Here is a 26641-nt window from a genome sequence, read left to right as displayed (position 1 = left end):
ATCATCGAGAAACTTATGGACAAGAATAACAAGCTGCGCATCGAGCGCATAAGGCTGGTGGAGGAATCTGTGGATGCTCTCAAGCAGCATCTTGAGGACAAGAAAGAGCTCATCGCCGCTCGCCGCGGAGACTAGTTCCCGCGGCCTGTCGCAACGCATCAAGAAAGTAGAGATCAGCGAGCCAGATCGTTGTCTTCCTTCTTCTTTTGCCCTTGTGTATTTCGGGCATAGCCGCATGTGGCTTTTTTAATTATCTTTCTAAATATGTAAGACAATTATTATCCACTCTCATCGTCCTTATATTCATCATGCTTGCTATAAGTCGCGGTCGATGCTATATAGGTCCGTCGGATCTTACATAGATATCCGTGCAAAACTTTCTTTTCAGATTTTCATTTTTCTCTCTTAAATCTCAGTCCAGTGAGACATATAGCCACGCCGTAGGACAGGTGCTCGGGCCTCATTAATGGAGATGTTGGGAGGGAGGTGCGCGGTGGGTAGTGGTCAAAGGGCTCTCCTCCCGATAAGCACGCGTAGGGGTCTGATCGCACGCCTCCCATACTCAAATAGCTACCCCGCACGACACCTCCTAGCCAATGAAAAAGGGGACGCGTGGCCGCACGTAATTGGTAAGTCGAACGCCCACGGTTTCAATAATACTTTTGTTTCCGATTTGTAACGTGACAACACTTGTTCCAAAATGACTTTGTTGATTGTTATTGTGTGGGCCTTCACAAATCGGACAAAAAAATTACCACAGCATGTTGGTGCCATGTCATGAGACCCTGCCAAGTTTCATGATTTTCAGGCGTGTTTTGGAATTACAGGAATTAAAAAACCAAGTTTCTCAATCTTTCCGGCCGCGCCACGACGCCCAGATGTTTGAATTTCAATCCCATCTCTTGCATGGGACCTAGAAATTCACCCAAGGAAACACATGTGATTTTTCAAACAACTATGGTGCACTAGAGCACGTGCTTGTAGTTCAAATTTGAATTATGCACATTAAATGCCTACAAACTCAATTAATGTATAAAAAGGCCAAACGAACACGGGATAATTCCAAAATTTAGCACGATACTTCTATTTGGCCTAATTTGCCTGTGTAAAAAAATTAAGGCGGGAGAAGGCAGTGTACGTATGTCGTTTCGCACACGGAGGTGACACGTTCCCTCTCTGAACCTGGAGCCTTCTTGAGGGAAGCTCCGGTTTGCAAGAAGCTTACACCAAAGCTTGTCCCAATTCGGCCAAAAAAAATACTGCAGCATGTTGGTGCCATGTCACGAGACCATGCCAAGTTTCATGATTTTATGCCGTGTTTTTGATTTACAGGAATTAAAAAACCAAGTTTCTCAAGCATTCCGGCTGAGCCACGACACCTAGATGTTTGGATTTTATTCCCATTTCTTGCATGGGACCTATAAATTCACCCAAAGACACACATGTGATTTTTCAGCAAACTTTGGTGCATTCGAGCATGTGCTTGTAGTTCAAATTTGAATTATGCACATTAAATGCCCAGAAACTCAATTAATGCATAAAAATGGCAAACAAACCCGGAATAATTCCAAATTTAAACACGACAGTCATGTACTAGTTGCATGTTCACTGTACGTAAATGTTCTAGCAATTCAAACACCATCATTTCCCTCCGTAACACCACTTTGTCTTTCAAAACATAATGAAAAAATCAGATATACCACAAACAGTTTACTAGAAGGAATCATGTGGGATGCGATATAAAATATCTTGGTGCACCGTCTTGTCTGGCTTACGAAGAAAGCTTCGTCTTCTACAGTCCACCGCCCCCGCTTGAACCACACTTGCGCGCCAGTTTCTCGCGGCACCGAGCGAATTTTTTTGCCACCATGGAAATATCTATCTCCCCGCCCCCTCCCTCCTACCAAAAGCCACATTTCCACTGTTCCTCCTTGCTTTCCAAGTTCAAACTTTCACTGCTGCTTACTGGCAGCTCAGCCTCCTCGCCGGCGACCCTTCTTCTTGCAGCGCCGCCTCCTCACCGGCGACCCTTCTTCTTGCAGCGCTGCCTCCTCGCCGACGACCCTTCTTGTTGCAGCGCCGCCTCCTCGCTGGCGACCCTTCTTCTTGCTGCGCGACCTCCTCGCCGCCGACCGTTCTTCTTGCTACGCGGCCTCGTCGATATGGTCAGGTAATCCACACCCCACCCACACCATCCTCCTCCTTTCCCGTCCCACATGACCCAACTGACGGAGCGACACCTTCCACCGGAATCACTGCCCCCTCCTCCAATTAAGCGCCGCCCACAACCATTTTACACGCAGTATAACGTGGAGCTGAGTAGCATGCGGCCGCACGCGCGAACAAGGTCGCTATGGCTGACATGCGTGTCGACCGCCAGATCTTGGAGGAGCACCTCGTCTTCGAGGCCACCGTCGACACTGCCGCGCGGTTGTCTACTTTAAAATACCGTTCGTGATGTTTTCTCGAGGCCACCGCAGTGCCTTCTAGTGATTTGTCCTCTGTAATATTAATATGCAATCTGATGTTCAGTTGACAGTTTGGTCCTCTGAAATGTAATGTTCAGTTAACACTTTGGTCCAACAATTGCTACATTTCGTAGTACTGTTCTGTAGCGACCCGACCTCAGACGGTCAAGTCTCTGTGCTCAGTGTCATCCCTGGATCGGTATGCTAACACACACAATACTCGAAGGATTTATAACAGAGTAGCAATCACACACTTATTACATCGAATGTCTCCAAAAGAGAACTTATTACAATAAATAAGGCTTAAGGCCATCTAAATACGGTAACACTGGAAGGCTTGGAAGATAAAGTGAGTCCATCAACTCCAACGGCATAGCTGAGTGCATGACAAATGACCTAACGCACCTTACTCCTCGTCTGAAAAGTCTGCAACATGATATGTTGCAGCCCGAAAACGGGTCAGCACATGGAATATGCTGGCAATATAACACAGTAGAGCAATAAACAGATAAATGCTATCACTACATGCATATATGGCTGGTGGAGGCTCTATGGTTATATAGTTTTGCGAAAAGCCAATTTTTTCCTACAACAAAGGAATAAATTTTTATTTAACTATCATGGTGGTTGAAACATCATTGAGAAGGTTCCTCCAACTCAATCCCAATTAAGTTAATCCTTATCCCAACAAATTAATTTCGAGTGATGAGATCAAATCAATAACTCAAATACCAGATACTCAAAATGTCCATAACCGGGGACACGGCTAACCATGATTAGTTTATATCCTCTGCAGAGGTTTGCACACTTTTCCCCACAAGACTCGATCTCCTCCGTTGGATTTCTTGCACTAGATGGTGTTTGAGAACCGGATGACCGAGACACAGTCTTTCAGAAGCATTAACTCTTTACTCTGCCGCATTAGCCCCCAAGTGTCAAGTAGATAACTTGTTATGTGGTTGAGACTTCAATGTTGTAATGCTAACTTATTATCTGTATTTTTGCAGGCTGAGTTGTCCAAAAAAGACTCCCAAATCACTGATCTCCAAGGAAACATCAAGTCTCAGGTAGACGAAACTTGCAAAGTTAAGAGCGAGCTGACCACCGCTTTAACAACCATGGGGCAGCTGAAGGAATTCTTTAAAGGCGAACGGGTAGATTGGGCAACTGGAAAGACCACCTTGTTAAAGCGGGCAGAAGATGTGGAAAATGCCCTTAAACCGGCCACAGAAGAGCTGAGCAGCTTGAAGCGGCAGATTGATGCCATGACCTCTGCCATCTTTGGTAACAATCTCTTCACCCATATGTAACAACACCAGTTACAAAAAAAACTTCCGGTTTAATAATAATATGATCCTTGTGCAGGTAGCCGTGTTACTCACCTTGGCGCAGATATGCACAAAAAATTGAAGGCAGTCTATACTTTGGTAGAACAACTTTATACCGGCACGCAACGAGCTATCTGCATACCTTCCAATAACCATCCGCCCCCGTCGCGAATCAAGGAAACGCTGGAAAAGTTGTCTATGATGCCGACCCGGATTGTGGAATTGAAGAAATCCGCTGCTAGGTCCGGTGCCCTTACTGCACTGACACGTGCCAAGGCCTGGATCTCTGACCTTGATCCGGAAGAGGTTGGAAATGGTTACCCAAGCCAAAAAGAGGACGGTTCAGAATTTAGCAATGACGATCTCCGGGCTATCACAAGAGAGATGCGACCACTGGCATGTAACTTGGCTGAAGATACTAACTTGTCAATTTACCAGAATGTATATGACGTTAGTGGCAAGCGAATAAGTGCTCCGACTTATGACGTGGAAAGTCTGATCCCGCCGATCCGTAAGCACACTTACGCTCCTGATGTTGAACCGTCTGATCTTATACACGACGAAGCTGTCTTTCAAGCCTTATCAGGAATTGATTGGACAACTGTTGACTTCCAGTCACTGGGTGGGGAGAAGGAGGATGAACCGGCGCAGGAAGATCCGCAACCTTCACATCAACCTGAAGCAGAATCATAATCCGGAAGCCGGTTTAACTTGTGCCTATTGTCATCTTTGTGAAAAACAATCATTCTTATGGGCAGTCGAAACACCTTGTAATAGGCTAGCTTGAACAGCTGATCTGATATGCCATCGTGCATACTTGTTGCACACAATATTGTTAATCCATCATGCTATATTTGCTTATGATCTTTATCGGTTTTATACAACCCTGTTTCTGCATAAAACAAAGTGAAAACTGTTCTGGCGGTTTACCGTCGGACGGGTTATAATGCCCAATATATGGCCAAGGTTGATAACCATAGCTTTAAATAATGAAATATGAAACATATCATACCTATGATATTGAGTCACCTTGTTGGTTTACCAACATTCTTGTAATAAGGGTGACAACCGAAATATTGAGTATTGATAACTCAAGCCATGTTATGCTGGTATATAATAAGCGATGCCGGGTTATGATAAACACCGGATGATCATCCTGGCAACTTATAGTTAACTCCAGGCTGGGTTAAGTAAACACCGGTTTATACGGATGACTTACAATCAGGCCGGGCCATTGGACGCCGGTTTAGCTCAAAACTTTAACAAGGGAGAAAAACAAAATTGACCAATAAAAACCAGAGAGAAAAGAAAAACTTGTAGTAGAGGCTTTTCAAGGGCTGCCAGGCCCAAATGCGAGGCTTTTCATGGGCTGCCAGGCCACTGAGTTAAACCATTTTACAAAGCCTTTTAAGATGGTCCTCAGTCTTTAACCAATCGCCGGTCTATCATTGACAAGTTCAGGGTCATATGCGATTGACTTGTCAAGTTGGCGGGTCATACCAGGCTTACCTGGGCGGAGTGACTTACTTAATGAAGGCAGGTTAACCCGGTGTTTTAGGTATATATACCAGGCTTCCAAGCCATGGCTTGATAGCCTATTGCAAGTGTAGATTTCTTTGTTCATTGCGATAGCAAAGAATCCCCAAGCAACATTTTGAGATGTGCTCAACGGGTGCCTATGTTTGAGTTGTTCTTGAAAACACTCTTTGGCCCCTAAGTAATGGCATTGCGCCAGCCAAAAGGTGTAGCTATGGTTGAACACAACCAAGCCCCCAAGTGACTTACTGTCGTGGCTTTTGAGCCAGCCAAGAGGTGTAGCTATGGTTCGAATACGACCAAGCCCCCAAGTGACTTACTGTCGTGGCTTTTGAGCCAGCCAAGAGGTGTAGCTATGGTTCGAATACGACCAAGCCCCCAAGTGACTTATATTGAATAGACAGCTGTAAAGCTGAATCAAAGGGTAAACCGGATGTCGCTTCACAAACAGAATCCTCCGTGTAACCACTCATGATATGAGAAAAACAACAGATACCCCGCATTAGCTGGGTTTCCGGTTTATTGTATTGATCATAATATATACATCGTCAAAATATGTACATGATAGGAGCCTATGGCTCAGGTGTAGTACGGCCGTAGATGAGCTATGTTCCACGGCCGGATCGTCTCCTCCTCTGACTTGTGTGAGTCTTTATGCTCCCGAACATCAATGAGGTAATATGATCCGTTGTTCAGATTCTTGCTGACCACAAAGGGCCCTTCCCAAGGCGGGGATAACTTGTGCATATCGGTCTGATCTTGGATAAGCCGGAGCACTAGATCACCTTCTTGAAAAGTTCTGGTTTTAACCCGGCGACTGTGATAACGCCGCAGGTCTTGCTGATAAATCGCCGAGCGAGCCGCCGCTACGTCCCGTTTCTCATCCAACAGGTCCAACGCATCCTGGCGTGCTCTTTCATTATCCGCTTCAACATAAGCTGCCACTCGTGGTGAGTCATGACGAATATCACTTGGAAGGACAGCTTCCGCTCCATAAACCATGAAGAAGGGTGTATAACCCGTAGATCTATTGGGGGTGGTGTTAATGCTCCATAAAACGGAAGGCAACTCTTCAACCCAACAACCCGGTGTCCTCTGCAAAGGAACCATAAGCCGGGGCTTGATGCCCTTCAAGATTTCCTGATTAGCTCTCTCCGCTTGACCATTAGACTAGGGGTGGGCCACTGAAGACACATCAAGACGGATGTGCTCTCTTTGACAGAACTCCTCCATAGCACCCTTGGAAAGATTCATGCCATTGTCTGTTATAATGCTGTGTGGAAAACCAAAACGGAATATCACCTTCTTCATAAATTGAACCGCCGTGGCTGCATCACATTTGCTAACTGGCTCTGCCTCCACCCACTTGGTAAATTTATCAACCGCCACCAAGAGGTGGTTCTTCTTATCCTTAGACCTCTTAAAGGGTCCAACCATATCAAGCCCCCAGGTTGCAAATGGCCAGGTAATTGGAATCATCCTCAGCTCCTGAGCCGGAACATGAGCCCGGCGTGCAAACTTCTGACAGCCATCGAACCTTTTGACCAAGTCCTCAGCATCAGCATCAGCCGTCAGCCAATAGAAACCGTGACGAAAAGCCTTAGCCACCAAGGACTTTCAACCGGCATGATGACCACAATCACCTTCGTGAATCTCGCGTAAAATTTCACGACCTTCTTCAGGAGAAACACAACGTTGAAAAGCCCCTGAGACACTGCAATGATGTAGCTCGCCGTTGACAATAGTCATGGACTTGGAACGCCGGATTATCTGCCTGGCCAGAACTTCATCCTCTGGTAATTCACCCCGGTTCATATACGCCAAATATGGGATCATCCAATCCGGGGTGACATGAAGCGCCGCCAACAACTGAGCCTCCGGATCAGGAATAGCTAAGTCTTCCTCCGTGGCTAGCTTGACCGACGGGTTATGCAAAACATCAAGAAAAACATTGGGCGACACCGGTTTACGCTGGGAGCCCAACCGGCTTAAAGCGTCCGCTGCTTCATTCTTTCGCCGGTCTACATGATCAACCTGATAACCCTTGAAATGACCTGCAACAATATCCACCTCTCGACGATACGCTACCATGAGGGGGTCCTTGGAATCCCAAGTACCAGAAACTTGTTGAGCCACTAGGTCCGAGTCACCAAAACATTTAACCCAGCTCAGATTCATCTCCTTAGCCATCCGAAGACCATGGAGCAGGGCCTCGTACTCGGCTGCATTATTAGTACAAGGAAACATCAAGCGGAGAACATAACAAAATTTGTCACCTCGAGGGGAAGTAAGAACCACTCCAGCCCCCGAGCCCTCCAATTGCCTGGATCCGTCGAAATGAATCGTCCAGTATGTGTTATCGGGTCTATCCTCCGGCACCTGCAACTCTGTCCAGTCATTGATGAAATCCACGAGTGCTTGAGACTTGACGGCCGTGCGAGGCATATATTTTAATCCGTGAGGCCCAAGCTCAATAGCCCACTTAGCAACCCGGCTAGTCGCTTCTCTGTTCTGGATGATATCTCCCAAAGGAGCAGAACTGACCACAGTAATGGGATGGCCCTGAAAGTATTGCTTCAGCTTCCGGTTCGCCATAAAAACCCCATATACAAGCTTCTGCCAATGTGGATATCTCTGTTTTGACTCAATGAGCACCTCACTGATATAATAAACCGGCCGTTGAACCGGATACTCCTTTCCTGCCTCCTTGCACTCCACCACAATAGCCACGCTGACAGCTCGAGCATTAGTAGCCACATATAATAGCAATGGTTCCTTGTCCATGTGAGCAGCAAGAACAGGTGGTTCGGCAAGCTGCCGCTTCAGAGCCTCAAACGCTTCATTAGCCGCATCACTCCAGACAAAGTTGTCCGTTTTCTTCAGCATTTGATATAAAGGGATGGCCTTCTCCCTGAGACGACTTATAAACCGGCTCAATGCTGCAATCCGGCCTGCCAGTCGCTGAACATCATTGATGCACTTCGGTTTAGTCAGTGAAGTAATAGCCTTGATCTTCTCCGGATTAGCTTCAATGCCCCTGTTAGACACCAGAAAACCCAAAAGCTTGCCTGCTGGCACACCAAAAACAAACTTGGCCGGGTTGAGCATCATCTTATAAACCCGGAGGTTATCAAAGGTCTCCTTTAAATCATCTATTAATGTTTCCTCCTTCCTGGACTTCACCACAATATCATCCACATAAGCATGAACGTTGCGCCCAATCTGGTTATGAAGACAATTCTGAACACAACGCTGATAAGTTGCCTGGGCACTCTTGAGCCCAAAGGGCATAGACACATAGCAGAAGGCTCCAAAGGGAGTTATAAAAGTTGTCTTCTCCTGGTCCTTAACTGCCATCTTAATCTGATGATAACCTGAATAACCATCCAGAAAACTCAAACGCTCACAACCCACCGTAGCATCAATGATTTGATCGATATGGGGGAGGGCAAAAGGATCCGTCGGACACGCTTTGTTCAAATCCGTGTAATCCACACACATACGCCAGGTGCCATTCTTCTTAAGCAGCAGCACCGGATTAGCCAACCACTCCGGATGAAAAACTTCAACAATGAACCCTGCCGCCAAGAGCCGGGCTACCTCCTCACCAATAGCCTTGCGCCTCTCTTCATTGAACCGGCGAAGGAATTGTCGGACCAGTTTAAATTTGGGATCAATATTAAGGGTGTGCTCAGCGAGTTCCCTCGGTACACCTGGCATGTCAGAAGGCTTCCATGCAAAGATATCCCAATTCTCACGGATGGAATCGATGAGCACGCTTTCCTATTTCGGATCCAGATTTGCACTGATGATGAACTGTTTGGATGAATCGCCGGGCACAAAATCAACCATCTTAGTCTCATCAGCCGATTTAAACTTCAAGGCCGGATCATGCTTCGTGGTTGGTTTCTTCAAAGAAGTCATGTCCACCGGATCAACGTTGTCCTTATAGAACTTCAACTCCTCTGCTGCACAAACCGACTCAACATAGGCCGCATCACCTTCCTCACACTCCAAAGCGATCTTGCGGATTCCATGTATTGTGATAGTCCCTTTATGACCCGGCATCTTGAGCTGCAGATAAACATAACAGGGTCGTGCCATGAACTTAGCATAAGCCGGCCGTCCAAACAGGGCATGATACGGGCTTTGGATTTTCACCACTTCGAAAGTCAATGTCTCTGATCTTGAGTCATACTCATCTCCAAAAGCGACTTCCAGAGCTATTTTACCAACCGGATAGGCTGATTTTCCAGGCACCACACCATGGAAAACATTGTTCGACGGTTTAAGATTCTTATCTGTCAACCCCATACGACGGAAGGTGTCATAATATAAGATGTTGATACTGCTGCCTCCGTCCATGAGCACCTTAGTGAACTTATAACCTCCAACCTGAGGCGCCACCACCAACGCCAAATGACCCGGATTGTCAACCCGGGGCGGGTGATCTTCTCAGCTCCAGACAATAGGCTGCTCAGACCATCACAAATAACGAGGCACTGCCGGTTCAACCGAGTTCACTGCTCGTTTATGAAGCTTCTGATCGCGTTTGCATAAGCTGGTGGTGAAAACGTGGTATTGTCCACTATTCAACTGCTTTGGGTGACTTTGGTACCCTGACTGTTGCTGTTGCGGTCCTTGTTGGTTATAACCACCCTGGTTGCTCTGATTGCCTTGATTGCCATGTCCACCCTGATTGCCTTGGAATCCTGAACGGGAATTGCCTCCTCCATAACCCGGCCCATAGGACCCGGGTCCTGAACCGCCGGATGGTCCATGATCATTCCGGAAGAAGTCTGAATTTTTGAATTCTCGCATGATATAACAATCTTTCCAGAGGTGCGTGGCCGGTTTGTCCTGCGTTCCAGGATGCTTCGGGCAGGGCTGGTTCAACAAGTAATCCAGGCGCTCCGGATTAGGACTGGGCTCTGCCCTTCTTGGGGGCGGCTTTCCTTTACGACGCTGACAATTACCCTGTGTATTGGTGTTAGCCACAAAATCTGAATTATGATCTGCTTTCCGCTTACCATTATTATTGTGGCCCGTCGGGTTATGCTGTTGCCCCTTGGCGTTGCCGCTCTTCTTTCCCTTCCCCGGTTTGTCATCGTCAGATTCGGGGTCCTTGGTACTATCAGAATCAACATACTTAACCAGAGCAGCCATAAGTGTTCCCATGTCATTGTAGTGATGCTTGAGCCGTCCCAACTTCAACTTTAAAGGCTGAAACCGACAATTCCCCTCCAATGTTATAATCGCCGAGTCGGGTTTGATGCGATCCGAAGAATGTAAGATCTCTGAAGCCCGGCGCACCCAATGGGTTGTTGACTCGCCTTCTCCCTGGACGCAGGCGGCTAAGTCCACAATTGACATAGGTTGCTTGCATGTGTCTTTGAAGTTTGCTATAAACCGGGCTTTTAACTCAGCCCATGTCTCAATGGAATTAACTGGTAAGCCTTTTAACCACGTGCGAGTTGTTCCATCCAACACCATAGCGAAATATTTCGCGCAGGCCGCTTCATCCACATCTAACATCTCCATAGCCATCTCATAACTCTCAATCCATGACTCGGGAGGCAAATCAGCGGTGTAATTAGGCACCTTACGGGGGCCCTTGAAATCCTTGGGCAGCCGTACATTGCGCAAAGCCGGGACGAGGCAGGGCACCCACCAAGAGCTGAAAGTAAGGCCTTGCTCTACGGAAGCCACCGGACGAAACAGAGTGAGCTGACGGTCCTGCGTAGCTAACTCGGCTTCACGACGTGCTCCGTTGTTCACCACATCCTGAGCATTTGCCCCACCACGTGCCGGATTAGGCCCTCGAGGAGTGTCTCGGTTCCGCGCACTGCTTGACACAGCCAGTTCATCGATGTGCCTGCTATAACTCCGGCTCGGGCGTGGAGTTGAATGAATTCTGTCTCGGCTGTATGAATAAGCCTGCTGCTGCACCATAGCCGTCTGAAGAACATCCCTAGCACGTTGCGTCTCAACCGCCGCTGGGGATTCACCCTCCATTGGAATAGCGGCTAATCATGATGCGGTAGCGATCATATTATCCAAAGGGGTGGAGAAGTGACCCGGCGGTGCCGGTACAATCTGCAGCGGGTTATGGGTCCGTCGAGGGGGATCCGTCATCCGTGGCTGATCCGGTGCTCCGGTCCTCGGCGCCTCAATCTGGTTCACCGCTGCAGGATTACTGGTTCCTGCTCCTGGTGTTCCAAAGAGATTCATTGCTTCATAAACCAGTGGTAGTCGTGACCGATGCCTTCTCCTTAACACGTCGTTTGAAGCGTTCTGATCCAACAGGAGTCGATAATTTTCCGCCTGATTCCGCTGTGCTTGTGCCTCTAAAGCGGCCCGCTCCTCAGCCATCCTGGTTTCTTCAGCTGCTAAGTTCTCCTTAGCTTGAGTTATCTGATCCTATAGCTTAGCCACTTCCGCATTATGCTGATCTTGCGTGTCGGCGGTAACTTGTGTGGTCAGTAAGGTCGTCCAGGCGTCCAATTAATCGGACAAGATTTGGGTCGGCCGGCGCGCGGGGCCTCCCGCCCTAGCTGCCGATCCGGAAATTATTGCTGCCGCATTTGAAGATTGCAACATGGGCTGCGTTCCAGCCATGAAGATCGCAACCCGGTTCGCCGGTTCAAAGGGGTCCGGAATACTGTCGCCATCGGAATAGCCCCCAAACTGGCCATCTTGCAGTTGGTACAGTGACTCGGTCTCCCCGGTGGACGACTCGTCATCTGAGTGAATGACGGTCTCGCCATCGGACGTCGGTTCAAGTTCCGCACCATTGATGAATCCTATGAACGCACGCTTCACGGCGGGCCGAACCCGGGCAGGGCTTGCACGCTGAGCCTTCTCGACGAGGTCGGTGCAGATGTCCGGCACAGGGCCCGGTTCGCCGATCTTGCCGATGAAGACGTGAATTCCTACAAAGGGGACCCGGTACCCGTACACGATTGAGCCGGCCTCGGGGCCCCAACCTGCGGCATCGATGTAGAGCTTGCCGCGACGACTCTTGGTCATCCGGCCCACGGCGTATCCCTTGAGCCCTTGAAAATTGCCCTTCAAGAACTCGAAACCATCGCGCGATAGCCCCACGGTGGGCACCAACTGTCGTGGAATTGTCACGGCAGATGTCCTAGTGAAAGGACTTAGTCGTGGAGCCATCGCAACGGGTTAGCTTAAAGGGGTTAAACCGGACAAGGGACAAGAGAGTTTTATACTAGTTCGGCCCCTTACGATGAAGGTAAAAGCCTACGTCTAGTTGTGATAGAATTGCTGGGGTTTCGATGATCAAGGAGCGAATACGCTTTGCCTGAGTCTCGAGTTTTTGTCTGTCCTCCCTGAACCGCCGCCCGGACGTGCCTTTATATACACAGGTCGGCGCCTGCCGGCTTACAGAGTCCCGATGCCGGTTTATACACATACCGGCTTGGTCTCTACTTTGTCATATCTTACAATACAAGTCATGTACTACATGGCGGTTTATAGCTACAGGCCCTAATCTACCTTTGGGCCTTGGGCATTCGAGTCCCTGTAGTAAACCGCTTTATTCCTCATCTTCATGGGCTTTTAAGTATAACAATCCATTATGGGGATAACCAGGCTTCCTTGGCCGGTTTACACCTAGTAGTAATATCCCCAACACCCTACATCTGCTAGCCCACCACTAAAAGAGGTCACACAACATACTCAACTATGCCAGAGCCCATAATGGCTTGTGGCTATACATAGAAGTTTCTAGCATGAATAATCTTATGATCCCTTTGAGCCTGGGTGGCGTTCCGTAGGATGATCACACGGGTACAGTTGGGGATATAACTACTAAGTGTAACACACCCAGGAGGGGCCGGGTTACGCTATGACAATTTATCAAATGAAGCCCAATGTCAAGCTTGAAGATGGCGGTTCAGTTAAGGGCCCAAAGCCCGCAGGAGACTTAAGGCCCGTAGTGATAAACTGCCGTAATGGCATGACTTGTATTGAAAGGCAAGATTAACTAGTCACCGAGCCGGACACCGTTTATGAGCCGGCCGGGACTCTGTAAGCCGTGGGGCGTCAACCCGTGTATATAAGGGGACGACCAGCCGACGGCTTAGGGCAAGTAACATCAAAGCGAGAGCCAGGCATAGCAGATTTGCTCCCTGGTCATCGAAACCCTAGCAATTCCACCTCATCTGGATTAGGCTTTTACCTTCACCGCAAGGGGCCGAACCAGTATAAACCCTCGTGTCCTTTGTCCCACTTTAACCCCTTGAAGCTTCCTAGTTGCGATGGCTCCACGACTAAGTCCTTTCACGAGGACATCTACCGTGACAATTCCACGACAGTTGGCGCCCACTGTGGGGCCAGCGCACGGTGGATTTGAGTTCTTGAAGGGCAGCTTCGAAGGGCTCAAGGGATATGCTGTGGGCCGGATGACGAAGAGTTGTCGCGTCAAGCTCTACATCGACGATGCCGGCTGGGGTCCCGACACCGGCTCAATTGAGTACGGGTACCGGGTCCCCTTCTGCGGAATCCACGTCTTCATCGGCCAGATTGGCGAGCCGGGCCCTGAGCCGGACATCTGCACCGACATCGTCGAGACGGCTCAGCGTGCGAGACCCGCCCGGGCTCAGCCCGCCATGAAGCGTGCCTTCGTAGGTTGCATCCATGGAGGAGAACTTTCTGAAGGATCCGTGGACGGCGGTGAGACGGCCGTCTACTCCGATGGTGAGTCGTCCACTGGTGAGACGGATTCGTTATACCAATTGCAAGATGGCGGGCTTGGGGGCTGTTCCGATGGCAGCAGTATTCCGGACCCCTTTGAGCCGCCGAGCAGAGTAGTGATCTTCATGGCTGGCACTCAACCCGGTCAAAACTCTACGGCTGCGGCAGCAATAACTTCCGGGTCAGGAGCGGCCGGGGCAGGAGGCCCTATGCGCCCGCCGGCTCAGGTGTTGATTGATCTCATGGACAAGTTGACGGCCCTGTTAACCGCCACAGTTATTCCGGCGAGTCAAGCTGAGCATGATGCAGAGGTAGCACAGGTACGTGAGGAGATAGCCCGAACCAAAGAAGCCCTAGCAGCTGAGGACACCAGATTGGCCGCGGAGCGTGCGGCTTTGGAGGCACCAGAAGGCTCAATCCCGTTTGCCTCCGGTTTATGATCCTCGGAATCTCTTCTGCACGCCCGGAGCCGGCCCTAGTAACCCGCCGGAGGCAGACCGGTTTGTAACATCGGAGCGGGGGCACCAGTTCAGCTCCGGATGATGGAACCTCCTCACGTGAATACGGCCCCGCCTCGCTACGTACCAACACCACCGGGTCATTTTTCCAACCCCCTGGAGAATCTGATCGCTGCATCGGCACGTTTGGCGGCTCTCCCGGTGGATGGCGACTCTCCAACAGCAGTTGAGACGCGAAGGGTCAGAGAACTTCTTCAGACGGCTCTGGCTCAGCAGGAGGCTTATTCCTATAGTCAAGACAGGATTCATTCGACTCCTCGCCCAAGCCGGAGCCCAAGTTACAGCAGACATATGGATTCGGAGGCCTTGTCAAGCAACGCCCAGCGCCGTAACCAGCCAGGTGGGTATAATCCGGTACAGGACAGGATACGTCGAGAGGATGAGCGGGCGGCTCAGGAGGCGGCTCACCAGTGGGCTCAGCAGGAGGCTCACCAAACCTTCCCGGATTATCCAACGACTTCTATTGAGGCAGGAGTGGCCACCAGAACCGGCGGCATTCCTTGCTTGGTGCCGGCTTTCCGTAATGAGCGTCTGCCCAAGGATTTCAAGGGACCCCGAAAGGTGCCAAATTATACAGCTGATTTACAGCCCGGGGCGTGGATTGAAAGCTATGAGATGGCCACGGAGCTGTTGGACAGAACGGCCCGCACTTGGTTGAAGGGGCTGCCGCCTAATTCATTGGTTCATGGGCGGAATTAAAAGCCCGGTTTATCCAGAACTTCAAAGACACCTGCAAGAAGCCCATGTCAATTGTGGACTTGACTAATTGCAAGCAAGAGGAAGGTGAGTCCACCACTCATTGGGTGCGCCGGGTCAAGGAGATAATACATTCATCTGACAAGATGGATGCCGGCTCTACCGATTTGAACCTCTGAAACAGAAGCTGGGGCGCCTCAAGCGTGATTGTAATGACATGGGGCAGCTGATGGCGGCTCTAGTCAAATACGCCGATTCTCATAGTACCAAGGATCCCGCATCTGATGAAGAGAAGACAGGGAAGGGAAAGAAGAACGGCAACGGAAAGGGTCAGCAGCATAACCCGGCGAATCAAGGAGGCAATAAGCGTAAGGCCGACGGTAACCCGGAGTTTGTGGCTAACACCAATTCACAAGGTAACAATAAACGACGCAAGGGGAGGCCGCCCCCTTGTTCCGGTGGGTCAGGTCCTACTCTTGAGCAACTGCTCAACGAACCCTGTCCAAGACACGGCACTCGGGAAAGGCCAGCCACTCACCTGTGGAAAGATTGCGCGATCATGAAGGCTTTCAAGAATTCCAACATGTTCGATGGCAACCATGGGTCTGGTGGCGGCTCAGGTGGAGGCGGTTTTCATGGCCCGGGTGGCGGCTCAAGTTCCGGCTTTCAAGGATATCAAGGTGGTTATAATCAACAGTCTAGTCAGGGAGGTCAGCAGCAGCAGCAATCGGGTTATCTAAGCAACCCAAAGCAGCTAAATAGTGGACAATATCATGTGTTCACCACTAGCTTGTGCAAACGAGACCAGAAGCTTCATAAAAGGGCTGTGAACGCTATTGAGCCGGCAGTTCCCCGTTATTTAAGGTGGTCAGAGCAGCCTATTGTGTGGAGCAGGGAAGATCACCCACCCAGGTTGACAATCCGGGTCAGTTAGCCTTGGTGGTAGCACCTCAGGTTGGTGGATATAAATTCACTAAAGTACTCATGGATGGCGGTAGCAGCATCAACATCCTCTATTATGAGACCTTTCGTCGTATGGGGTTGACTGACAAAAATTTAAAGACATCCAACACTGTTTTCCATGGAGTGGTGCCCGGTAAATCGGCATACCCAGTTGGTAAGATTGAGCTGGAGGTAGCCTTCGGAGATGAGCATGATTCTAGGGCTGAGAAATTAACCTTTGAAGTGGTCAAGATCAAGAGCCCATATCACGCTCTGTTTGGACGGCAGGCTTACGCCAAGTTCATGGCGCGGCCGTGTTATGTTTACTTGCAGCTCAAGATGCCGGGTCACAAGGGCACCATTACTGTGCATGGGAGTCGGAAGATAGCCCTGGAATGTGAGGAGGGTGATGCTGCTTATGCCGAATCTGTTTGTACAGCGGAGGAGCTGAAGTTTTATAAGGACAACGTTGACCCGACGGACATGACATCTCTGAAGAAGCCAACCACGGAGCATGACCCGGTGATGAAATTTAAATCGGCTGATGACACCCAGCTTGTTGATTTTGTTCCAGGCGACTCATCTAAGCAATTCAGTATCAGTGCAAATCTGGATCCTAAATAGGAAAGCATGCTCATCGAGTTCATCCGTGAGAACCGGGACATCTTTGCATGGAAACCTTCAGACATGCCGGGTGTACCGAGAGAACTCGCTGAGCACACTCTTAATATTGATCCAAAGTTTAAGCCGGTCAGGCAGTTTCTTCGGCGGTTTAACGAGGAGAGACGTAAAGCTATCGGTGAGGAGGTGGCCCGGCTCTTGGCGGCTGGGTTTATCGTTGAAGTTTTTCACCCAAAGTGGTTGGCTAACCCGGTGCTTGTACTTAAAAAGAACGGCACCTGGCGGGTGTGTGTGGATTATACGGACTTAAATAAGGCTTGTCCGGCTGATCCTTTCGCTCTTTCTCGTATAGATCAAATTATTGATGCTACGGCGGGTTGTGAGCGTTTGAGCTTCTTGGATGCTTACTCTGGTTATCATCATATCAAAATGGCAGTTAAGGACCAGGAGAAGACGGCTTTCATCACTCCGTTTGGAGCCTTCTGTTATGTATCTATGCCTTTTGGGCTCAAGAGTGCCCAGGCGACTTATCAGCGATGTGTGCAGAACTGTCTCCACAATCAGATTGGGTGCAATGTTCATGCTTATGTGGATGATATTGTGGTGAAATCAACAGAGAAGGAAACATTGATAGATGATCTGAAGGAAACCTTTGATAATCTCTGGGTCTACAAAATGATTCTTAACCCGGCCAAATGTGTGTTTGGCGTGCCAGCAGGCAAGCTTTTTGGTTTTCTGGTCTCCAACAGAGGCATTGAAGCTAATCCGGAGAAGATCAAGGCAATCACCTCTTTGGCTAAGCTGGCATGCGTCAATGATGTTCAGCGACTGGCGGGTCGTATCGCTGCTTTAAGCCGGTTCATAAGCCGGTTAGGTGAGAAGGCCATACCTCTGTATCAGATGATGAAGAAAACAGACAATTTTGTCTGGAGTGATGCCGCGAACACTGCCTTTGAAGATTTAAAAAGACAGTTATCTGAGCCGCCGATCCTTGCGGCTCCCATTGATAAAGAGCCGTTATTGTTGTATGTGGCTGCTAACTCACGTGTTGTCAGTGTTGCAATTGTGGTGGAGCGCAAGGAGGCTGGCAAGGAGCATCCGGTTCAATGGCCGGTTTACTACGTCAGTGAGGTGCTTATTGAGTCTAAGCGAAGATATCCACATTGGCAGAAGCTCGTTTATGGGGTGTTCATGGCAAGCCGGAAGCTCAAGCAATACTTCCAGGGTCACCCCATCACTGTGGTAAGTTTTGCTCCTTTGGGAGACATCATTCAGAATAGAGAGGCTACAGGACGAGTCGCCAAGTGGGCCATTGAACTTGGACCTCATGGCTTGAAGTATGTGCCACGCACTGCTATTAAGTCTCAAGCACTGGTGGACTTCATCAACGATTGGACAGAGCTACAGACGCCTGAGGAAAAGCCGGACAACACGTATTGGACTATTCACTTTGATGGATCCAGGCAATTGGAGGGCTCGGGGGCTGGAGTTGTTTTAGCTTCTCCTCGAGGTGACAAGTTTTGTTATGTGCTCCGGTTGATGTTTCCCTGTACTAACAATGCAGCTGAATATGAGGCCTTGCTCCATGGTCTTCGGATGGCTAAGGAGATGAACTTAAGCCTGGTAAGGTGCTTTGGCGACTCAGATTTAGTGGCTCAACAGGTGTCAAGCAAGTGGGATTCTAAGGATCCTCTCATGGCGGCGTACCGCCGTGAAGTTGATGCTGTCGCGGGACACTTCAAAGGTTATCAAGTGGAGCACATTGATCGAAGGAAGAATGAGGCAGCTGATGCTTTAAGCCGGCTGGGATCCCAGCGTAAGCCGGTACCACCTAACACCTTCTTGGATGTTTTGCATAATCCTTCTGTTAAGTTGCCCACGGAGGAAGACTTAGCTGTTCCAGACCCAGAAGCACAGTTGGTGGCGGCTCTTCATGTCATCCCAGATTGGACAGTGCCATATTTGGCTTACATGACCCAGGGCGAGTTGCCTGAAGATGAGACCTTGGCTAGACAAATCGTCCGGCGGTCTAAGTCCATGACAATTGTTCATGGTGAGTTGCATCATCGCAGTGTTACTTGGGCGTTTCAACGTTGTGTGCCGCCTGAGGAATGTCAGGAAATACTTCGTGAGATCCGTGAAGGGGATTGTGGTCATCACGCCGGCTCAAAATCTCTTGTGGCCAAAGCTTTACGTCATGGTTTTTATTGGCTGATGGCTCATGCTGACGCAGAGGATCTGGTCAATAAATGTGATGGTTGTCAAAAATTCTCACGACGAGCTCATGTGCCGGCTCAAGAATTAAGGATGATTCCAATCACTTGGCCATTTGCAGTCTGGGGGCTTGACATGGTTGGGACTTTCAAAAGGTCCAAAGATAAAACGACACACCTCCTGGTGGCGGTTGATAAATTCACGAAGTGGGTTGAGGCAGAGCCGGTCAGTAAGTGTGATGCAGCCACAGCGGTTCAGTTCATGAAAAAGGTGATCTTTCGTTTTGGTTTTCCACACAGCATCATAACTGACAATGGTACTAATTTTTCCAAAGGTGCTATGGAAGAGTTCTGTCAACGGGAACATATCCGGCTCGATGTTTCGTCGGTAGCTCATCCTCAGTCCAATGGTCAAGCTGAAAGAGCCAATCAAGAGATCTTGAAAGGTATAAAGCCCCGGCTCATGGTTCCTTTACAACGGACGCCGGGTTGTTGGGTGGAGGAGTTGCCTTCTGTGATTTGGAGTATCAATACTACATCTAACAGATCGACGGGTTATACGCCTTTCTTCATGCTTTACGGAGCAGAGGCGGTCCTACCGAGTGACATCCGTCATGACTCGCCCCGAGTGGCGGCTTATGTTGAAGCTAATAATGAACAAGCTCATCAGGAGGCGCTTGATTTGTTGGATGAGAAGCATGACTTAGCAATAGCCCGCTCGGCAATTTACCAGCAGGATCTGCGTCGTTATCACAGCCGCCGAGTTAAGTCCAGAACTTTTCAAGAAGGTGATTTAGTGCTCCGGCTCATCCAGGATCAGTCTGACGCGCATAAGTTATCCCCGCCTTGGGAAGGGCCCTTTGTGGTCAGTAAGAATTTACACAACGGGTCATATTACCTCATCGATGTTCGAGAGCACAAAGACTCACGTAAATCATAGGAAGAGACCCGCCGACCATGGAATATCGCTCATCTTCGGCCTTACTATACTTGAGCCGCCGGCTCTCATGACGTACATATTTTGACGATGCATATATTATGAAAAGTAATAAAGCAGGACCTGTGTCCTTTTCATCCTCAAAAGTTTGTATGTCTTCATTATTATATTGTTAAATCAACCAACAGGGAGCTGATCATATTTGAATCCGGCTCTCCCTTTGGTCTGGCTTATGATCATATTTGAATCTAGCTGCTAAAAATCATGATCGCCAGGGGGCTTCCTGTTCAAACATAGGTCGTATTCGAACCAAAGAGAACATAGCTGTCGATACCCTTTTGATTGGCACACTGCCAAACCTATTAGGGGGCTTCTTGATCGTATCCGAATCATAGCTCAACCCCTTTTGGGTCTGACGTGGATCGTATTCGAATCAGCGTCATTAAACAACTCTCAAGGTCATTTCGGGGCTTCCTGTTCAAACATAGGTCGTATTCGAACCAAAGAGAACATAGCTGTCAAAACCCTCTTGATCGGCAACGCCAAAACCACTGGGGGCTATATGATCGAATTCAAATCTTAGCTTAACCCCTTTGGAATGGTTCTCTGATCGTATTCGAATCAGAAGCCTTTGAATTTTGTTTGTTGATAAAGCTCTTTGCAATCACAATTTTCCGACTTTGTCTTGAAACTCTTTGATTATATTTGGAAGCATTTAATGAGTAGGTTCCATTTAGCCCGGTTTGGGCCTTGGTCAATAAATCGCCAGTTATGACGGTTATCATGCATTTGGAAGTTTTCCGCTTCTAAAGATCGGGTTGTCACCCTCACTGTCCGGATCAGATAAACCGGCAGTGTAATCCAAGGATCGCAGGTATGTTGTTATGGTTATGTTTCAAAGACATAATTGATAGCCGACTTATTTATAATTTTCGTTCATATTCCTGGTTATATATAAGATATATGACCCACCATGTGGTAAGCCGCCAAGGACTTGTGATTTGTTTCTCTATGCAGGACAGTTAAAGCGGATCTTTTAAACATAAGGAAAGCAGAGGATCAGCATAATATGGAGGAATATAAGATGGCGGTTTAAACAGTATTGAACACCAGACATGTGCGCGATGGCACGAAAAAATTAAGTGTTTTTCTACCCTATTACATGACTCCCCGAGTCCAAATGATGAAGCATTGTTTTTCAGCAAAGCATAAATATGGGCTGCGTGATGGATCAAATGCGTTGTTGGCCTGAAGCTTTTGGGTCACCCCTTTCCGCTCCTCTGTCTTGTTCCCTGTCCTGGAAGGTTGATGATGACCAGTCAATGCCACTCAAAGCTTCAAATTCAGCTTCATCATCAATTAATCCGGCCGGGTCAACTTCAGGGGCAAAGGTATGCTTACGAACTGGAGGGATCAGGCTGATCACTTCATAATGTGGCGTTGGAATCCTCCGGTTTTCAGCATCATAACCCGGATGATATTTGGTAAGATCTGTGTCATTAGCAATCAGGGTGGCCACAGGGCGTATTTCCGTAACACAAGTGGTGAAGTCCTCCTATCCAAACGGGGTGTCGTCCTCTTTTAGGATGGGATACCCGATGGCAATGTCGGCCGGGTCTAGCTCCGGTAGCCACGCCTTGGCCCGGCTTAATGCAGCTACGGCTCCGGCTCTCGCAGAAGATCGCCCTAGTTCTTTGAACCGTTGAGGTAGCACGGCAAGCCGTTTCAGTACATCCGCCAAGAGGGTGGGGACTTCATTGGACAAAGCCACTGCAGCTAAAGCACGCTGTGACCCGGTGTAGAGTTGTTCTACCAGTGTGTAAACCGCCTTCAATTTTACCAGAATGCTTTGGTTAAGATTGGAACTCCTGGGGCCTGCATTGCAAAGTCAGGTAAGTTGATGACAATTGATAGACTTGTTAGAAAAGATTCAAATATTTAACACTTGCAGAATAACTTACCAAAGATTGCTGAGACCATCTGGGATACATGGCATTTTAAGCCGGATAGTTCGGCGGTTGTTTCTGCAAGAGCCGCCTCAGCCTTCTCAGCCCGTTTGATCAAGGCGATCTTTTCATCAGCCCAGGCATTCTTCTCTGCTTCAAAGTCTTTTTTCAGTTTCTCTTGTTCAGATACACTGAATTCAAACTTGGAGTTGGCTTTTCGGGTTTCAATCTCTTGTGCTTCGAGGCGATTCTTCAAGTCAGAAATCTTCGATTCAAATTGACTCATGGCGGCCTGTACAAATGCCGGGTTACTGTCAGGATTGTCATAATGCAACATTAAGTCCCAAGCACTTTGCAAGCAAAGATACATGGCACTTGGGGACTAATGTATGCTGAAGAATTCTGTTTGCAGTGGTGGTTCATTAAAGTAAGTCCCAAGCACTTTGCAAACAAAGATACTTGGCACTTGGGGGCTAATGCATATTGATGTTCCAAGTACTTCTTGATGATAAGGACCGGGTCAAACATGCTAGTTCAGCCGGCCCTTGGGGGCTACAGGATAAGCCGGATTTCTTACATATATTATTAAGTTGGTCTTAAGTCTACAACATATTTCATCATAAGCAATAGACTTGGGGGCTGGTATAGTAAGTATAAATAAAGTACAACAACAAGAGTTATACCTCAGATTTTTGGTGTATCTGTTTCACCATGTCAATCTCCATGTCACGGCTGTTGTGCACTTGATTTATATAACCAGAGACGATCTCTCCAATACTCAGATGAGTATAATCAGTGACAACCAGCTTAGCTTTGCGGCGTTCCAGAAGTTCTTCTTTGGCGGAGCACTTGGCCAGCACGGTGGGTCTCCCCGGCTCAACAAAGTCAGTTTTGATGATTTCGACATCCAGGTCATCCGTCTTGGCCGGGCTAGGGATCTCCGGATTCTCAGAACCGTCAATGGCTTGCTCGACAGGCGGATCAGCAGTAGGCGTGGGAATATCGTGGGCTGGTTCAGGCGGCGGCTCATGAACGGAGGTGTCAGGAGCAGCCGTTCTGAGCTCCGGTTCAGTCAAGATCGGCTCTTCGGCTGGCTTGTTCTTCTTCGCCCTCTTGCTGGTCTTTACTTGTACGCTGTGTAAAAATCAAAAGGTTAGTACAAAAACATGAGTAAGATAAGCACAAGATAAACAAATTATCATTACCCTGGAGCGGTTTGAAAGCCGGCATATTGGACTGCATTGATTCGTCGGAGGAAGGTGAAGTTCCATGATAGTTTGAGTCAGAAGAATTGAGTGGTTGACGAGTGAAACCCGCCAAAGGATAAAAAGAATGTAAATCGGAGATGACCTCAGTCCGGGTCTTTACTGGTCCGGGTCTTGTTACATCGGGTTGACGAGATGACCCGCCAAAGGATAATTAGTTCTTGTTACATCAGGTAAGCCGGAGGAGAGTTCCGCATCTTTACTGGTCCGGGTCTGCCTCCGGCTCTCGTGAATCTATCGCTTCAAAAGAAATTGAGGATCTTGGTAAGCTAAAGGATGTGAAAATCTTACTTTCCGGGTTACTCTTCGGACTTTCTGTCTCGGCAAAGGCTCGGAGTCGGAGGAAATTATAGTTACCTCTTCAATCGCTAGATGACTTGCTTCTGTATCCTCCTGATGATAATCAGTGTCAATAAGATGGTTAAAAAAGGAGCATAAAGAGTCAAGAGCTACCTCTGACTCGGAGGTATCTTCCAAATGAAGCATATCCGAGGCGCTAGGTTTGTTCCCCTTCTTCCGGTCAGCGGCTTTCCTAGCGGCTTTCTTGGTTTTTCTAGCTTTCTTTGCAGCTTCATGGTCATACTTGACCTTCCAAAATTCGTCATCAGCCTGTGAATTACAACAAAGGTTTTTTGAGTAAAGATGAAGTTGTTAAAGTTGAAGATAAAAGTGCTCAAGTCAATGGCTTACCGCTGGAGCCGGGTTAGCTTCGCAGAAAGGACTTAAACCCACTTTCCCACAATCTGCTAGGCTTTCATTCAGAAGAGACTTGGTCATACCATCAATGACGTCCTCAGGTAGGTCGTCAGGGCTGTGCCGTAGAGGATCATTCTTTTGGCCTGTGTAATCGCACATCAAGCCGGGGCGGCGGCTCAAAGGAATAACCCGCCAGGCAAGCCAAACCCGGACCAGATCAATGCCGTTTAGGCCATTCCCCAGAAGAGCCTTGACCTTGCTCATGGTGGGGGCAAGCGTTTGACGTTCAGCCGGAGACAGTTTATCTGGCAAGGGGTGAGTTGACTCTAGGCGCAGGGCGCGAAAGCCGGGCAGAGGGTTCTCATTAGCCGGAGAAGTGTCTTGACAGTAGAACCACGTCTGGTTCCAATCTTTAGGGTGACTCGGCGGTTCGGCATACGAGAAGAGACAGTCTCTCCGTCGCTAGATTGAGATTCCACCAAGCTCCAAGGTGGGTCCATTGGCACGTTCATTTTGACGGTTCAAATAAAATAACTCTCTAAAGAGTAGCAAGCTGGGTTCTTCTCCAAGGTACACCTCACAGAACACTTGAAAAGATTGCAGATATTTGACACAGAATTGGGCCCGATGTCTTGAGGTCGCAGCTCAAAAAAGTGCAAGATGTCTCTGAAATTTTTTGAGCCGGGTGGATAAAAGCCCCGGTTCAAGTGATCAGTAAAGACGATAACTTCCCCTTCCTTGGGTTGAGGTTTTTCTTCTGTCGGATCAGGAGCACGATAGGACATGACTTCCTTCTTCGGTAGATAACCAGTCTTCACAAACTCATTAAAGGTGTTATCTGTGACGATGGACTTAACCCAGTTGCATGTAATGGGTGCTTTGGGAGCCTTGGGCGGCATTATGGAGATGGAAGCCTATGACAAAATAAAAATTTCCGGTTCAAATTTAAGTCAGAAGAAAAATATTTCAAATCATATTCAAGATGGCGGCTTACGAAGGGGCCTAATGACATATGGCTAATTATATCAGATTATTCAAGCCGCCATGGGCATCATAAGCAGTTAAGTTATTTAAACCACTATGATTGGTCGGAATTATTGATTGAGCATTGCTTTTTTAAGGCGGCGATAAGAGTCGCCATGGCTAGGTGGATCTAACAGATACAATTTTTTGCCTAAGTATCGCACAAACAAGTTTCGCAGGTTGCAGCTGTTATTTCAGATCAAACGGTCGTTCAGAAAAGAAAATATTCTAGACCTAAAAACTGGTACAAATGAGTTCATGAGTTCTAATGAGGCCTCTGTACAAAGCAAAGGGCTCTGCTAGTGTAAAAAATGGATATAAAGCGATTACCGTAGGAGGATATGTTACTTTTTAAATCAGAAGAGCCTGCGGTGGAGGAACTCTGAAGAAACTAGGATGAACAGCAAAAAACGCAGAGGAACTTGCAAACCCTAAAATGCGGATCTGGGGTGCGGGATGGCAAGAACTTACAGCTGCAGATCTACTACGGAGGGTCGCCGGTGTTCTCTGATCGATTCAGGTTGATGCAGCGGCCAAGATCGATGAAGATGAGGTGCTTTGCGGCGGCGGCGGTGGCGGAGCTCGAGTGGTAGTGGAGTAGCGAGAGGAAGAGGACGACGAAAGGGGGAGAATGAAGAAAGACCGAATGTCGTGCCTATTTATAAAGGAGGACTGATAAAGCGGGCGTGAAAAACGAGGAGGCCAAACATGGTTATCCAGCTACTCAGACGGTTCGATTTTCGGGATGGTCATTAAGATAAGGATCCGTTGGGATATGACAGAATAATATATGAATTTAATAGAAGATGACATCATGGCGGGTAATCATGAATCCAGAAGATGACGTCATGGCGGATTATAACTTTTGCACAAACAGAAGACAGAAGGCTTTTTTCTTAAGGAATTGAAGATTGACATGAACCGGTTCAAATCAATCTGGGGCCTAATGTTGGGGATATAACTACTAAGTGTAACCCGCCCAGGAGGAGCCGGGTTACGCTATGACGATTTATCAAATGAAGCCCAATGTCAAGCTTGAAGATGGCGGTTCAGTTAAGGGCCCAAAGCCTGCAGGCGACTTAAGGCCCATAGTGATAAACCGCCGTAATGGCATGACTTGTATTGAAAGGCAAGATTAACTAGTCACCGAGCCGGACACCATTTATGAGCCGGCCGGGACTCTATAAGCTGCGGGGCGTCAACCCGTGTATATAAGGGGACGACCCGCCGGCGGCTTAGGGCAAGTAACATCAAATCGAGAGCCAGACATAGCAGATTTGCTCCCTGGTCATGGAAACCCTAGCAATTCCACCTCAACTAGATTAGGCTTTTACCTTCACCGCAAGGGGCTGAACCAGTATAAACCCTCGTGTCCTTTGTCCCACTTTAATCCCTTTAAGCTTCCTAGTTGCGATGGCTCCACGACTAAGTCCTTTCACGAGGACATCTGCCGTGACAATTCCACAACAGGTACTCCGGGATATCCTTGGACAACACTGGATTCTCCAGGTGCCCACAAGCAATCCACCCAGATGTGTATTAAAGTTGCCACCTTAAGTTGAACCATTAATTAACAATCTCACATCTGTCATGGATACACTCAAACCCAATCCACGTCTACGAGCATAGCATAGCAATATAAGCATAACGTAGAAGTAACTCCCAAGGGTTTGATAATAAAACAGGTAATAGGTTCTTCCTCATCAACTACTTCCCAAACCCACATGTTAAGAGATC

The sequence above is a fragment of the Aegilops tauschii genome, chromosome 5 (assembly GCF_002575655.3).
Source record: "Aegilops tauschii subsp. strangulata cultivar AL8/78 chromosome 5, Aet v6.0, whole genome shotgun sequence".
Taxonomy (NCBI): domain Eukaryota; kingdom Viridiplantae; phylum Streptophyta; class Magnoliopsida; order Poales; family Poaceae; genus Aegilops; species Aegilops tauschii.
The sequence above is the reverse complement of the archived record's forward strand: the minus strand, read 5'-3'. Positions refer to the sequence as shown.